This window comes from Wolffia australiana, chromosome 5, assembly GCF_029677425.1.
Source record: "Wolffia australiana isolate 7733 chromosome 5, ASM2967742v1".
Lineage (NCBI taxonomy): Eukaryota > Viridiplantae > Streptophyta > Magnoliopsida > Alismatales > Araceae > Wolffia > Wolffia australiana.
In genome coordinates, this window is record NC_135839.1 from 9,489,359 (window position 1) to 9,506,097 (window position 16,739).

Consider the following 16,739-nt stretch of genomic DNA (forward strand, 5'->3'; position numbering starts at 1 on the left):
GCTGGCGGCAGTGTCTAGCGAGGGCCCGGTCATGCTCCGTGGTGATCGGGGCATCCACACCTACACATAGGAGCCTTTGCGGTACCCTGTCCCCCATATCATTAATCAAGCAGTATACGATCGACTAACTCGTGCCAATCGGGTGAGATCACAAGGGAAGTGATCGCGGCAAACTCACTCACATTGAAGAAGTATAGAAAGGCCAAGGTGGAGGGGAGAGAAGGGGCTCGGTACAGGAACGGGCCCACCACGTTAGAACTGGAGCTGGTCCCCCACGAGGGAGGAACTTCGGCAATGTAGGTATCCGCCCACTCGTCGGAGGGTCGAGAACGGGCCAGCGCTACAAACATGTAGCATTGTGGCCCGCCTAGAAGAATAGCTCTCCGACCAAATTCTCACCAACACTTGGTTTCTCACATCGGACACTCGGAGTCGGCTCTGTGAGTCGGCAGCCTGCTTGTACTGTGCATGCCTATATGAAGATCTAGCATGATGATCATGATGCAGCAACAAAACATGCTGGGCAAATGCATAATGAGGACCATCTACGAGTGCTAGGGTATGGAGTCATTGAGGGATTTGGTCGTTAGCAATCTCGGGTGGGCTTGGGCCTCCGGGGAGACAAGTGTGTGCTCAGCGCATGGGGTAGGGTAATGACGATTCGCCGTTACCTTGCGGATGGTACGGTTGTCGCAATGCGTCCGCCGCTCATCATCCTGGCTATGGAAGAGCGGGTGGTCTACACCAGATCGAGGAAGATCCTGAACAAAGCTGACAAGGATGTTACGTGTCTGCTCCAGACGAATGGCCCAACCCGGGGGTCGGGTGACTCGTACCCATTCGTGATCTCCTCGTCTGAACAATAGTCGTCAGGTAATGGATCCAGTTCTCCATTCGGGTCCTGCTCGGCCTCTCCCGTATCGATCAAGAGGGTCGAAGACAGAATATTGGCTAGCCCGATGCCCTTTTCCTTAGCACTTGAAGCACGTAACCAGTGCACCCCCGACCTGGTGGGGATATATGTCGCATACTTAGAAAAGCGATCCATGACAACCAAGATGGCATCGTGCCCACCCATGCGTGGAAGGCAAGTAATGAAATCCATTGAAATAGACTCCCACGGTGTGCTCGCCCTCGGAAGAGGTTCTAGCGTTCCAGCTGCCTTTGCCTTCTGTGTCTTGCCTCGTTGACACACCAAGCATGAACGAACATAAGCCTCCACATCTTGTTCCATTTTCGGCCAGTGATAGCTGTTGGACAGGAGTGCAAGCGTCCGTGTCTGCCCTGAGTGTCCGGCGTGGGGTGCGTCGTGTGCTTCGTAGAGGAGCTTTCAGTGTAGCCCACCCACACGCGACACATATGGCCTATTCCCATTTGCTTACATAATGTCATCCTCCGTCTAGAATCTCATTGTCTCGCCCGCAGCAATGCACTTCATGAGGTGAACAGCTTCTAGATCATTTTTCAACGCCAACTTGATTTCATCGAGAATGCTTCCTTGGACTACTGAAAGTGTGGCCACAAAAACTTATGGTTGCTTGCTGCTCAAGGCATCGGCCACTTGATTAGCCCACCCGGCTTGTATTTCAAGACAAAGTTGAACTCTACCAGGAAATCTTGCCATCTTGCTTGCGTCGGGGTCAGCTTCTTTTGGGACTCGAAGTAGCTCGTGGCCACATTGTTGGTGTAGACCAAAAAATTTCCCCTAAGGAGATAGTGGCGCCAAACTCTCAGGCAATGTACCACCGTTGTCATCTCCTTCTCGTGCATTGAATGTATCCTCTCTACGTCATTCAACTTGCGGCTCTTGTAAGCCAAGGGGTGTCTGTCCTGCATCAAGACACCTCCAAGTGCAAACTCAGAAGCATCAGTGTGTACCTCATATGGTTTGTCGAACTTGGGCAATCGAAGCACCGGTTCACTCGAGGCTGCACTCTTCAACTTGTTGAATGCTCTTTGACACCGGTTTGTCGACTGCCACTTGACGTCCTTCTTCAACAAATCCGTTAGTGGGGCAGCTAGTCGGGAGAAGCCCTTGACAAACTTCCGGTAGTATTTAGCCAGACCAAGGAAAGATCTCAAATGTGGCACTCCCTTTGGCTCTGTCCAATTCCTGATCGCCTTCACCTTCGAGGGATCCATGCGCACACTTCCCTTCCCGACTAGGTGTCCAAGAAACTCAATCTCTTTCAAGACAAACTCACACTTCTTCAAGTTGAGGTAGAGCTCGTGCTCCTTCAGCTTGGCCATCACCTTCCTCAGGTGCCTCACATGGTCATCCAAGCTTTGGCTGTATACGAGAATATCATCCAAGTACAATGACAAAATCATCAATATAGTCCTCTTTAAATTTCTTTTGATTGCGGCCCGTCGGGCCACGGTCATTTTCTGGCCCAGTGGCCCGGCCCGATGCGGTATCAAAATAGACTAGGGATCTTAATCCCAGATTAGCAACTTCTAAAAATTACATTGGTATATATTCATTTGCAGGGTTTTAATATCGAAATGAAATCCATACCTCCCTGTGTGACCTCCTTGGGCTTGAACTAGGTGCGAATTGGGCATGCACTCTGGGCTCCTTGTGCATAGGCCCCGTCGACAGCTGGCTGGCTTGAGTGCACCACACTCACTGGCCTGGCTACTGGCTTAAGGCATGTTGCTTGGTTTGCTCTTGAGCCGGCCCAATAAAGTCCTTTTTATCTTTATTTTTTTTTTTTTCCTTTCTCAATAATATTCCCCTATTTCTTTCTTCAAATTAAATACAGATTTCACCCCCGCAATTTCATAGAAAATATACTAAATAGAACATGAGATAATTAAAGAGGTATTAAATGTCTATTTCAACCAGGAAAAATATTGAACTTGTATAACATGCATAAATTGACATTAAAATGCATCATTTTTATCATTTGTTATATTTAGAGCATGATATGCAAGATTTCATAAAATAGGGTGAAATACACATGAATTGATCCTAAAATGCCTTTAAAATATGTATGATTACATGACTTACTTTGGACTTATCAGCGACCCTTCCTTCTTTTCGAACAGGACTAGGGCGCCGAAGGGAGCCTTGGACAGCCGGATGAGCTTGCTCTCCTACAATTCTTGAAGTTGTTTACTCAGCTTCTCCAGGTAGGCGGGACGCATCTTGTAGGGTGCTCGCCTAGGGGGATGGGTGCTAGGGAGTAGTTCAATCTCATGGTCCACGTCTTGCCTGGGTGGTAGTTTCGCGGGGAGTTGCGCGGGCATCACCCCAGCAAAATCCCACAGTACGTCCGCAATTGGCCCCGCTAGTCCACCCACGGCTGCACTAGGGTTTTTGTCCTCGTTGTCACCCCAACTAAGTGCCGCCAAATGGGCTAGTGTGCACCCTTGCCTTTCACCCTTTTTTGGGGTGCCGGCCCTCGTATGGTGATGAGGAAAGTTTCTTCTCCTTTTCTCAGTCCGTCCTGGACTTGCATGGCGGACAGGAGAAGGGTGTTCTACAGCTTCTTGACCCCTTGGTCCCTCACAAAACATGGGTGAGATCCCTCAGGGAACAGTATATCATGGTACTGTGGAAACACAACAGCGCATGATCCTAATAAGAGGTCGAGACCAAGGACGACCGTGAAGTCATCCATGGGGGACACCATGAAGTTGGTCTAGCCCTCCCACAATCCCACCTGCACCAACACCCCCTTGGCCACGCCGACTATCTCACAGGCTTCCAAATTGACGGCCTTGATCTTCCCTATGCTTGAGGAAAGCTTCAAGCCAAGCTTCCTCTCTTCTCTCTCAACGAGGACGTTGTGTGTCGCTCCCGTGTTGACCATGGCTGTGGAAGGTTTGCCGTTTATCAGTACCGGGACGTGCAAGAGTTTCATACCCTCATACTAGACCGGGGCTCCCCCCTGTAGCGCCGCCAAGCATTGGAGGGGGTTCAGGGTCACTGTACTGCTACCCCTAGGAACATTTGGTTGGACAGGCAGCATGACCATCGCATTGACGTTGGTGGCCGCCGTTGTACCCTTCGGGCAATCCTTTATGAAGTGGGGGCCTCTGCAAGCAAAACATGTCAACTTGTTGCCCCCACCGCCTAGATTTGTTCTCCATAGTGTCGGGCTCTTGCCCTTGTCTCGGCCTTTGTCGTGGGCTGTCTTGAACTTCCTCTTCGGGCCTTGACTCCTCGGGTTTGCTGGTGCCTAGGCGCATTCTTGGCATGGCTTGTTCCACTTCCCAGATTTATCATCTGACTTGGCAGGTCTGGTGGCATGGAGCACCGTTCCTTCCACAACTTTGTAGGCCGAATTCAGGTCTCTATAATGCCTCCTCTCAAGCTATGTCTGGAGCTAGTGGGGAAGTCCCTTAGCGAAGCGGTAGAGCTTGTCCACCTCAGACATGCCAGTGATCCTCCTGATAATGGACACGAATTGGCCCACATATTCTTTTGGATTACCCTTCATTATGAGGTTTTCAAGTTCTCCCCTCGCGATCCACGTCGTGTTGTGCGGTACAAAATTTTCTTTTATTTCCCCCACAAAATCTTCGTATGTAGGAGGTGGCTAGTTCCCACACTCCTCTCACTGACGCCACCACAGCTTCGCTTCGTCTGTGAGGAAGTAACTCGCATGAAGCACTTTCTTTTCTTTTGAGAGTTCCTTTTTCCCAAAATACCGGTCACAATCATACAAAAAATCCACAACAATGTCTTCTCTATGGGACCCGTTGAACTGCAGTGGCCAGAGTAAAAAAATTTCTCCTCCGTCACTGCTACGGCAGCCACTAGGAGCTTCTTCCAGTCTCTCCACCTTCAAGTTCAGGGTCAACACCATCTCTGTGAGCTAGCATATAGTATCCTCGAGCTGTCACACATTGTCCTCAAGGATCTCATGTCTCTGGCGGGTCTCCACCCTTAGTTCTCCCACATCCGATTTGCCTTTGTCTTGGTTCTTATCAGCTTGAGTCTTCAAACCCAAGAGGTTCTTCTATAGGAGGCAGGTGGCCTGCCGTTATTGTTTCTCTTTCTGTCGTCGTTCTTCGCGTAGTTGTGCGCAAAGGGGATCCATCTCCTCAACTGGGTTCAAGAGCATAGGGGGAAGCAATCCAACCTGGCTCTGGTACCAATTGTCACACGGTCAATTCCCGAGCTAGGTCTCTTGCTCAAATCTGATGTGTGCTGGCCTCGGTGCTTGGAGCAAAACACTGAGCAGCCTTGATCTCTTTCAACGGAAGCCTTTGCAATTGCTTAAGATCGCATAGAAGGGGTTAGATTAGATGGTGGAGACACAACCCCATCAGGGAATAGGGTCATTGCATTAATATCGTGAAAGGTTACATCGTAGTTGAGATAATTACATGGGGGAAACCGAGGGGTGATACAAATGAACGAGACACAGTGCCTTGCGCTAAGGTAGTGTCGCCTCTCTGCCTCGAGGCCACTGCTCCACGTGCGCGTGCCCGCTGTCGCTACACATGTGCCCCGGGTCGGGTGTCGCGCGCCCCTGGGCGTGGTGATCAGACACGCCACCAGCACTCGCTGACACCTTCGCGCATAGTCTGCGCGACGCCACCACATTCGATGCCTCAAGCTGGGCGTGGCACACCCAGCACTACCTATGGCAGCGCTACACACCCTCTATGCCACCCCGGCGCTCTCAGTGCGCCACATGCCTTAGTCTCCTAGTTGGATGCCTTCCTCCCCCGCGCCCCACACACGCAATGAGCACGCTGCCCACATGGCCGATGCGTGGCTCCCCGCACAACTCTACGTGCTGCACGCGCAGCACACCACCCGGTTTGCTCGTCCCACGCTAGTGCGCAGCACTTCCCACTCCCCCGCAGCCTTTGGCGCTCGCACCTAGCTTGGCGCGCGTGCTCTCACGCCTGTCGGCCCCAGCGCCCAGCACGCGCGGACTTCACCTGATCCGTCCCCCCTTGGGTGTGGACGGGCACGCGCACCGTCTGTAGTGTATCACCACGTATAGGGGCAATGGCCTGAAAGATCAGGTTTGGGCATCGCTACCCATAATGACTCAGTCCTTTACTACCGTGAGTCTAAAATGCGAACACGCCCTCCCAATAAGCATGCAGGCCTCTGAGCTGGAAATGCTGCCAAGTTAGGGGCCTAACACTATAGGAGACAATGACTGCTCTAGGGCCTTGAAAAGACCCCCCTTTCTTTCTTTTCTTTTCCCTACTGGGGCGCTGTCATCTTATATATATTTTTTCTTACATCTCTCTCTAGATATCTGTATCTATCTCTCTCTCTAATGGGTAGAGCTTTGTGTGTTTGGCATAAATGTCATTTATGCCAATCCAGGATAAATAAACCCTGTGGACCAGGCAGGTTAGCAGGCCATAGCAAGTCGTTGTCCAGTTTCTCCTTTTATAACACCCATCTAGCATTATTTTGTTTTCTAAGAAACCACTAGGTGACAATAGACCTAAGCTATTCATCCTCAGTCCATTCATATATATCACTATTTTCTGACTCTATTAGGCCACTTTCTGTTCTTACCTTGTATTCACCATCTCCAGTTTTATCTCAACACTCTCCCTTCTCTATGAGAAGATTCTTCCCAGTGACTTTGGATAATCATGACAAGTCAAAGCCAATCTATCAAAGTAAAATTGACAGCTTGTTTTGAATTTATAGCTCTAACTACTCAACACCTCATCTTAATTGAATTAGTTTTTGCCATTTCAATTGTATTTAAGTAAAAATGTTGAAACTCAGGCCATACGAGTCATCTATGTCGAGAGACCTGGCAGAACACTTTAAAAATCAAAGGTAGTTAAGTCAACTGTCTCAATAATACTGCCTCAATATCCAAGAGACGAATAGTAACTGCTTTCAACGGTATAACTATGAAGGTAATGAATTAAATATTTAAAATCTTTCAAAAAATGTTCATTTTTTTATGTATTTGAAGACAGAGATGGTAATGTAGAGGCAAATGATGGGAAGATGAACGTATCCTTATTGGTGATAGTATATAATCCATTGCTTTGCTAGTATGGAACATGTTTTCTCATATCAGCTATAGTATAACATAGTAGCTTCCATTTACAAATTTAGATATAAGACTACCGTGAGAAGGAGAAAAATTGAACTTATTATTCATGACATAATATATGTTCATAAAATATTTCACAGTCTGATTCAATATATTTTGTTTAATATGTCAATATGTGCGTCATATTTCGTGGGATGGGCTACAAAATGCCATGTCTTTTTGAGACACAAAATGTGTCTAAGAAGGGTCCTATTATAAGAAAGTCTTGTTACTTATTTCATTGTGATGTCATTGATAGAAAGTTTCTTTCATTTTATCTGTGGAAAATTATATTAATATGACCTGTGCTAAAATCAGCTTACTGGAACAATAGACAACAATAATTTTACAGAGATTGGACAAGGCATGTTTTTAATATGACGCCTCTGATGAAAGAACCAGATACAAAGGAAAAAGTGGAAGGATTCATAATTATTAACATTTTTATCCGAGGATTCTGATTAGAACCCAAATATGATCATTATCACTTAAAATAAGATTCTTTTTCTCAGTACATAAAATGTAGTTCATGTGTCTATTCAATAGATATTGCAAAAATTTCCACTCTGAGGATTCCCCAATTGAGTTTCACGTAATGAGATTTACTTGACTTCACGTCAAATATATTCATGCCATTTGTTGGATGCTTTTTCTCAACCAAAGAGAATAATCAAACTATGACAATGTTTTATTGGAGGGCATAATTATTACAAAATTATGTGTCCATATTCCTTTCGAACAAACTTCATGAAAAAATTGTAATATATTCACATATATTGACAATTGAGACATACGTCTTATTTTTATCGAGCTCCGATTTCTCATCCTACGTTCTGGTGAGATAGTCTTTATGCAAATGAACAAAAGTATTTTCCAATATTAGGACACCCTCAAATCGTTATCTCTCTAAGTGAGGAAGGCAAAAATGCCATTCAACATAGTATCAAGACAAAATTTAAAAATAACATTATAAATGTATATAATTCGAGTTGTACATCAATCATTTGAAGTAACAATTGTTAAAGGTGGTAGAATCCACATGGACGAAGATAAGGCAACACTTTTTTGAAATTAATGTAAGAACAAACAGTCATCAAATGTCTGGCTTTTGTAATTTGAGTGTGTTCAACTGTCAATCGAAACACAATTTTCTCTCTATTCTCACACCAATTATTTATGCGGAATTTTATTTCAACCATTGATTAAGGATATTATATGTCAGGATTTCATTATAGCTGTACCGAACGTTAATGTGGTACTTGAAATCAAGCCGGATACACCACGGTATAGAGCTGGTGCTGTAACATGACAACATGATATTGTTCTTCAACCGATCATGACAGAAGTTCTCAATAAATTTATCGAAATAGACTTCCCTTCAAAGTCCTTTCCAACCAGATAAATGCAGAAATAAATCCTGAAAGAAAAATCTCCGCAAATAACACAGAAAATGAAACCAAAACAAGCCATACAAGGTACACGATGATTGCACAAAAACGTGTATCACAATAAGGAAAACATAAACAAAAAATGTGTTGATAAATCAACACAGTAATTTATATTTTCATGGCCCTCACGTGAAGATAACTTTTTTAGTTCTCATACATAAAGGAGCCTAAGAGAGAAGCCATTATGAATTCAAGATGCCCCTTTTGAAATCAAATGTTAGGGTTCCTAGTCTTGTCAGGAGAGCTCTGTGAATTCAAATCAGTAATTACCTTAGTTTGTGTCAAAAGATGCATCATATATGAATACAAAAAAAAGAGAAAGTGCTATCGACTTGTGTCTCAAAAAAGAGGTTAGAGCGCACAAATTTAATAACAGAATAATTACGGGCACAAAACCTACCACGAGTACACAAATTGGATAAAAATGAAATTCATAAATTTGGACAACACAAGAAAACCATTGGGCTTGTACATCTCTACTGAGCCAGGAAAAATATTGAATTAAACAATCATTGGGCATCTTTGTTTTCCTTATTTTTTATCACCATGGAAGAAACTGATCATAATCTGAAGTATTTTACAATGGAACTTCTTCGGTTTCCTTCTTTTCCACCCCCCGATGATACACTAAAATCATCACCATCCGACGTCAAAGAAAATACTAAATTCCGGGCCTTAGTGTCACAAGGCTAAACTCGCAAGGGCCAAATTGTAGATTGCCATGGCGCATACCCCACATCCTGCTCATTATTATTTCTCCATTCCTTGTTGAAGAACCACTTCACCAAAAACAAAACAGATTGCCGATTAAATTGCAGGCGGATTTGGTGCTGTTTTTCAGAGATTAAAGGGAATTTCTTTAGCTGAGTAAATGGCAGAGGCAGTTCTAGCAGAGAGGAAGGAAAACCCAATCAGATGGAATAATGTATGAAAAAAATCAGAGATAGAGAGAGAGAGAGATAGAACGTTGCTGTCAGTCGCTGTTTCCCCTCCCTCTATCTGAAAGAACTAGGTCTCGCTTGAGGAGGTTGGAGGAAGAAGAAGAGAGAGAGAGAGAAGACAGAAAGAGAGGGAAGGATGGCAAAGAACACGAGATAGAATTAGATCTCTTATATCCCCCACTTTATCATTAACATTGGTTAGTATTTATATAAAATAGAGTGATACTATATTTAGTAAGTGTTTTAATCATAGCCGTTATAACTTGTATAACGGCTATGTCCTGTTATAATCGTGACCGTTGGATTCCTATCTATGTTTCGCCCAGTCTATATTTGATCCTAACCTATGTTTGAACTTATATGTTTCCGATTCTTCTAGTCTGGAATGAGTGTAGGGTACTTGTTTCATTACTATTGGCTAGATCTTATTAAAGTCCCTATTGGCCCACTGGCGAGTTTCCTCCGTTACTCCGTTTCTTCGGTGGTTCTTCTTGCTTCGTCTTCACTATCCATGTCAAACCAGCAGAGAGAGAGAAACAGCTAGAGAGAGAGAGACAGTGGTCTGCCCCAAACAAGGGATCTTAGAGAGAGAGAGAGCTGCTGCAGTACTGATCGACTCAAAAGTCGAGCCGTTGTCTCTACTTTCCACGACGGAAGAGAGATTCAAGAGAGAGGACAGAGAGTTGCAGAAGGAGAGATCAGGGTTTGTGATAAACTTCCATGTGAATCAAGCAGAAAAACTAAACCAAAATTCTCTTGCGATAAACTTCGAGACAAAATAAGGTTTGGGAATGCTATCAGATCTCATTAGTTTGAGCCATTCAAAAAACATATTCTGTCGCGTAATTATATCGTATGGGAACATGTGAATCAAGTTCTTGCATTTGGCACTCTCAATAAAAGATAGCTCGTAGTTATTGAATAGATGAAGTGAGAAAATTCCGTGACTACGGAACCTTACAACATCCGAAGAACACAGGGGTCCTATACCGATAACTTCCCTCATTGAGAGACATAAACCGCAAGCAGCTGAAGAACAATGTTAATAATGTGAAAAGAAGAATACAGAGGTCGTATAAGATAAAGTTAGTTCCTACGGATACACGATCAAGAAAAACAAGAAAATGCACAATAGTTGAACAATGAAACAAATCCACCACCAATATTCATCTATAGTATGAGCATCGTACGCATAGAAGCGATATAATCATATTTATCGCCAGAAGAACATCTTCTTCCTAGAGGTAATCAGAGCTTTCCCGATGCATTATCCTTACCCTCGACGTTTTCGCTCTCGCTCGGCTCTTCCTACCTCCATGTACATTATTTTATCCTACTTTCAACCCCTGTGGCATGATAGAGAGAGTAATTTTCCGAAATAAGGAGCCTTTACAAACAATTGATCGTTAAATATTCAAACCCGTTTCCAATACCAAGCGGAAATGGATGCATAAAGCCGTTGAAAAGTTACCTCCGCGATAAATCAACACAAGACAGCTCCCCCCGGCTTCAATACTTTTCTCTGTTCTTCGTCTTTTCAGATAACTTTCTGAGGGAAATCTAGTCCCCTTCTTACATACAAACTATTTGTTCGATGCGGATGTAATGGAAGTATCGACTGGCATTCATCCACGCAACAGAAAAATTAAAACGGAAACATACGAAAACCATCAAAACATATCTCGCTTGGTTGTCGCGTAGCGTGATTTCCTAATCAGGAAGCACCTGCTTTTCAACAAACCCCGATAAGAGGTCCATTCGTGGAACGGAATTGACCGTTAGCATTTTATGAGAAATTACGAGCAGCCACCTTGAGTTCAAAAAAGTAGCCGTTCACAAAAGTGCTTCCTTTATTTAAAGACCTCAGTTGAGTCAGCCACATCATTAAACGTTTCTGTCCGATCTGCTCATCTTCAACCTGCATGCCATATCATTTCTCTAGGTACTTATGTTTTGGTCATAGGTTGCAGATTCGTGGCAGCTTTCCTGGCGTGTGGAGGCGAAGAGGTCATTTAACAGGTGAGTTTGCTGACGGCTCTACTCATCTCTTGTCGGATTAATTTCTTAGAAAGCTCAACATCCTCCATTGCATCTTCCACAAAATTTATGTATGGATTTTAAGAAATTGGCTTTACTCTAAGGGTGTGTTTGGAAGATTGGGCATACCATGAACTATTCTTCTCTAATTTTTTTCTTCAAGGTAAATTTTTTTTTCTCAGGCGTTCACAACTTTGTGGACAAGGTTCATTTACACTGTTCCCTGTGGTGTTCACGAAGTATATCTTTACGTCACCGAATTCGCACACTTTTTTAGTAGAAACTAATAAACTAGAAACCCGAGATAAAACTCTATATGCTCCTAGTTTTTGTCATGCAACACTGTCACTGATGATGGTTTTGTCATCAGGGATCGGATGAATAAAAATCGATCGAATTCGGATCGAATGTTTCGGTCGGTCAAAATGGTATTCGATCCGAACAGTTCAAATCTTTCGATCGAAAAAGGTGTTAGATCGAGTTCGAATCTTTATTTTTCGGTTGATTCGTTTTTTCTCTCCGTCTCTCGTTCGTTCTTTCCCTCTCCCGTTATCTCTCTCGCTTGCTTCCTCTCTTTCTCGCTCTCTTTCTGTCGCGTTATCGTTCTCTCTCTTTCTCTCGCGTTATCTCTCTCTACCTTGGTTTTTCTCTTTCTCGCTCTCTTTCTCTCCCGTTATCTCCCTTTCTCTCTCACTCTCTCTCTTGCTCTCTCCCTTTTTCTCTCTCTCTTGTTCTGTTTGTCCCTCTCTTGCCTTCTGTCTCTCTCTCTTATCTCCCTTCCTCTCTCTCGCTTGTTCTCTCTCTCTTTCGTGCTCTCTGTCCCTCGTTCTCACCCTCTCTCTCGTTTATCTCTCTTCCTCTCTCTTGCTTGTTCTCTCTCTGTCTCTCGTGCTCACCATCTCTCTCTCTCTCTCTAGTGTTCTCATTTCTCCCTTTCTCTCTCTCTCTCTATAGGGCTCTCTCTCTCGTTCTCTCCCTTTCTCTCTCTCTCTCTGCCTTCTGGGTCTGTCTCTCTCGTTCTCTCTTTCTCTCTCTCTCTCGCTCGTGCTCTCTTTCTCTCCCTCGGGCTCTGTCTCTAGTTCTCTCTTTCTCTCTCTCTCGTGCTCTCTTTCTCTCCCTCTGGTTCTCTCTCTCTCTCTCGCTCTCTCTTTCTCTCTCTCTCGTGCTCTCTCTCTCTTGTTCTCTCTTTCTATCTCTCTCGTGCTCTCTCTCTCTAGTTCTCTCTCGTGCTCTCTCTCTCTTGTTCTCTCTTTCTATCTCTCTCGTGCTCTCTCTCTCTAGTTCTCTCTTTCTATCTCTCTCGTGCTCTCTCTCTCTCTCTCGGTCTCTTTTTCTCTCTCTCTCGTGCTCTCTCTCTCTCTCGTTCTCTCTTTCTCTCTCTCTCGTGCTCTCTTTCTCTTTATCTGGATCTCTCTCTCGGTCGCTCTTTCTCCCTCTCTCGTGCTCTCTTTCTCCCCCTCTGGGTCGCCCTCTCATTCTCTCTCTCACTCGTCTGTTCTCTCTCTCTCTCTCGTGCTCTCTCTCTGTCGTGCTCTCTCTTTCTCCCTCTGGCTCTCTCTTTCTCTCTCTCTCGTTTGTTTTTCTCTCTCCGCTTGTTTTCTCTCTCTCGTTCTCTCTCTCCCGCTTGTTGTCTCTCTCTCGTTTTCTCTCTCCGGCTTGTGTTCTCTCTCTCTCGTTCTCTCTCTCTTGCTTGTTTTTTCTCTGTCCCTCTGGCTCTCTCTCTCTCGCTTGTTCTCTCTCTCTCCCTTTGGCTCTCTCTCTCCCTCTGTCTCTCTCTCTCTCCCCCTCTCTTTCTCTTGTTCTCTTTCTCTCTCTCTCGCTTGTTCTCTCTCTCTCCCTTTGGCTCTCTCTCTCCCTCTGTCTCTCTCTCTCTCCCCCTCTCTTTCTCTTGTTCTCTTTCTCTCTCTCTCTCCCGTTCCATCTCTCCTTGTGGCTCTCTCTCTCTCCCATTCTAACTCTCCCTGTAGCTCTCTTTCTCTCTCGTTCTCTCTCTTTATCGCGTTCTCACTTGGTTTGGCTCTCGCTTGGTCTCTCTCTCGGGCGCTCGTTCTCTCTCTTTATCTCTCTCGTTTGTTCTTTCTCTTTCTCTCTCTCGCGTGCGTTCTTTCATGCTCTCTCTCTCTGTCTCGCGTGCGTTCTTTCATGCTCTCTCTCTCTCTCTCTCGCTCGCTCAGGTGCTCTCTTACCTCGCAAGCTCTCTCTCTTTCTCTTCCGGTTCTCTCTCGCTCTCTCTCTCGTTCTCTCTTGCTCTCTATCTCTCTCTCTCGTTCTCTCGCGCTCTCTATCTCTCTCTCTCTATCTCTCTCGCTCTCTCTCTCTTGCTGTATCTCTCTCTCTCTCGCTCTCTATCTCTCTCTCTCTCTCTCTCTCTCTCTCTCTCTCTCTCGCTCTCACTCTCACTCTCACTCTCACTCTCACTCTCACTCTCACTCTCACTCTCTCTCTCTCTCTCTCTCTCTCTCTCTCTCTCTCTCTCTCTCTCTCTCTCTCTCTCTCTCTCTCTCTCTCTCTCTCTCTCTCTCTCTCTCTCTCTCACTCTCTCTCTCTCTCTCTCTCTCTCTCTCTCTCTCTCTCTCTCTCTCTCTCTCTCCCTCTCTCTCTCTCTCTCTCTCTCTCTCTCTCTCTCTCTCTCTCTCTCTCTCTCTCTCTCTCTCTCTCTCTCTCTCTCTCTCTCTCTCTCTTATCTCTCTCTCTCTTTCTCTTTTCTCTCTTATTCTCTCTCTTATTCTCTCTCTCTCTCTCTCTCTCTCATTTCATATATTATTTATGTATTTTGTTTATTTGATATGAATTCAAACAATTTGATCTGATATGATCCGAACTGCCAATTAGAATTGAATCAGATCTCATTATTCGGGTCAGATCAAAAAATACGATCCGAATCCAATGCGAAGATCGTGTACGAATCGAGTCGAACTCGGGTCTGATCGAGGTTCAGATCCTATCGTTCAAATGCCTGATCAGATCGAAACTTCAAATGATCAGATCGAATCCCCCATCCCTAACTGCCATCAGTCGTCATTTTTTTCTCGGCTTTTCCTAAAAACTCTAAAACTCTCTTTCTTCATGTTTTCTCTATCTCTCTTTCATTTTCTCGTCCCCCCTATCTCTTTCTCCCTCTTTCATGATCTCCCCCTCTCCCTTTCTTTCACTCTCACACTCTCCCACTTCAGGAGTGGGTATAACAAGACTAGAAGTACGAGTAAGAGTAGAACGAGTAGGAGGACGAAAATGAGGCAGAGTCAAGAGCCGGAGTAGGAGTAGGAGCAGGAGTAGAAGTATGAGTAGAAGAAGAAGTAGAAGTACGAGGAGTAGGACAAGGATCAGCAGCAAGAGCAGGAGCGGGAGCAAGTGTAGAAACAAGGGCGGGACCCGGAGCAGAATCGGGAGCGGGAGTAAGCGCACGAGCAGGAGAAGAAGGCTGAGCAGGAGCACGAGGAAGAGCAAGAACACTACCAGTAGCAGTAGGAGTAGTAGGAGTAGGAGGAGTAGGAGTAGGAGGAGTAAGAGTAGTAGTAGTAGAAGTGGGGAGAGTAGTAGGAGTAGGAGTAGGAGTAGTAGCAGTAGGAGTGGGAGTAGGAGTAGCAATAGGAGTAGGAGTAGCAGTAGCAGTAGGAGTAGGAGTAGCAATAGGAGTAGGAGTAAGAGTAGGAGTAGGAGTAGGAGTAGGAGTAGGACTAGGACTCAAGCTAGGACTAGGAGTAAGACTAGGACTAGGGCTAGGGCTAGGGCTAGGGCTAGGGCTAGGACTAGGACTAGGAGGAGTAGGAGTAGTAGTAGGGGGAGGGGGAGGAGGGGGAAGGAGGGGGAGGGGGAGGGAAAGTAGGAGGAATAGGAGTAGAAGTATGAGTAGGAGTAGCAATAGGGGAGGGAGGAGGAGGAGGGGAGGGGAGGGGAGGAGGAGGAGGGGGGGGGGGGGGGGGAGGGGAGGAGGAGGGGAGGGAGTAGCAGTAGGGGAGGGGAGGGGAGGAGGAGAAGGAGTAGCAGTAGGGGAGGGGAGGGGAGGAGGAGAAGGAGTAGCAGTAGGGGGGAGGGGAGGAGGAGGAGAAGGAGGCGGAGGGGAGGGGGAGGGGGAGGAGGAGGAGGAGGGGGAGGGGGAGGAGGAGGAGGAGGAGGAGGAGGAGGCGGAGGAGGAGGGGGAGGGGGGGGAGGGGGTGAAGTGTAAGGGGAGGGGGAAGGGTGAGGTGCAGGAGCAGGGAAGGGGCAGGGGGAGGGTAGGGGTAGGGGAAGAGGGAGGGGCAAGGGTAGGGGAAGGCATAGGGGCAGGGGAAGGGAAGGCGCAAGGGGGGTAAGGGTAAGGAGCAGGGAAGGGGTAGGGGTAGGGGAAGAGGCAGGGGCAAGGGTAGGCGCAAGGGCAAGGGTAAGGGTAAGGGTAAGGAGTAGGGAAGGGGCAGGGGTAGGGGAAGAGGCAGGGGCAAGGGTAGGGGAAGGGAAGGCGCGAGGGCAGGGGTGTGGGTAGGGGCAGAGGTAGGGGTAGGCATAGGGGCTATGGCAAGGAAAGGGGTAGAGGGAGGGCTAGGGCACGGGAAGGGGCAGGGCAGGAATAGGGATAGGGCCAGGGTAGGGGAGAGGTAAGTGCAGGGGCAGGGGCTAGGGTAGGGGAGAGGGTAGGGGCAGGGCAAGGTGAGGGGCAGGGACAGGGAAAGGTGAGATGTAGGGGCAAAAGCAGGGGAAGAGGTGGGGTAGGGCAGGGGGAGGGGCAAGGGCAATGGGAAGAGTAGGGGAATGGGAAGGGGTAGGGGTAGGGGAGTGGTAAGGGAAGGGGCAGCGGCAGGGGTAGGGGCATGACCAGGGGAAGGGGTCGGGGCAGGGGCATGACCAGGGGAAGGGGAGGGTGTAGGGGTAGGGGCACCTAATAGAGGGAGAAATAGAAGTGGAAGGATGGAAAATGTGACTATTGATGGGGGTGCCAAGGATGGGCAGGGAGTAGATGTAGAGAGAGCTGTAGAGGACGACGGCCCAACAATGTGGTGATGGAGGGTGAGAGGAGGAAGGCGGGATTGAAGTGGGCCTAGTGTTAGGAGAAGTATGCCTGGCCCGACTCGTTGCAACCTCGATGCATTTGTGAGCATCATTCCCATCTATGGATTCAAATAGAGAAAGTACATTAGAGGTTGAAGTGTGTGATGTGGGCCATTTTCCCTTACCCAATGGTATTTCCTTAGGGGAAGTGTTGGGGCGCTTGGCAGTACCCTTCTTCACCCACGGTGAATCTATAGTTGAAGTCTTAGCATGGTCAGGGGCCCAAGGTTTGGTGGTCAGCATGCTCAGCT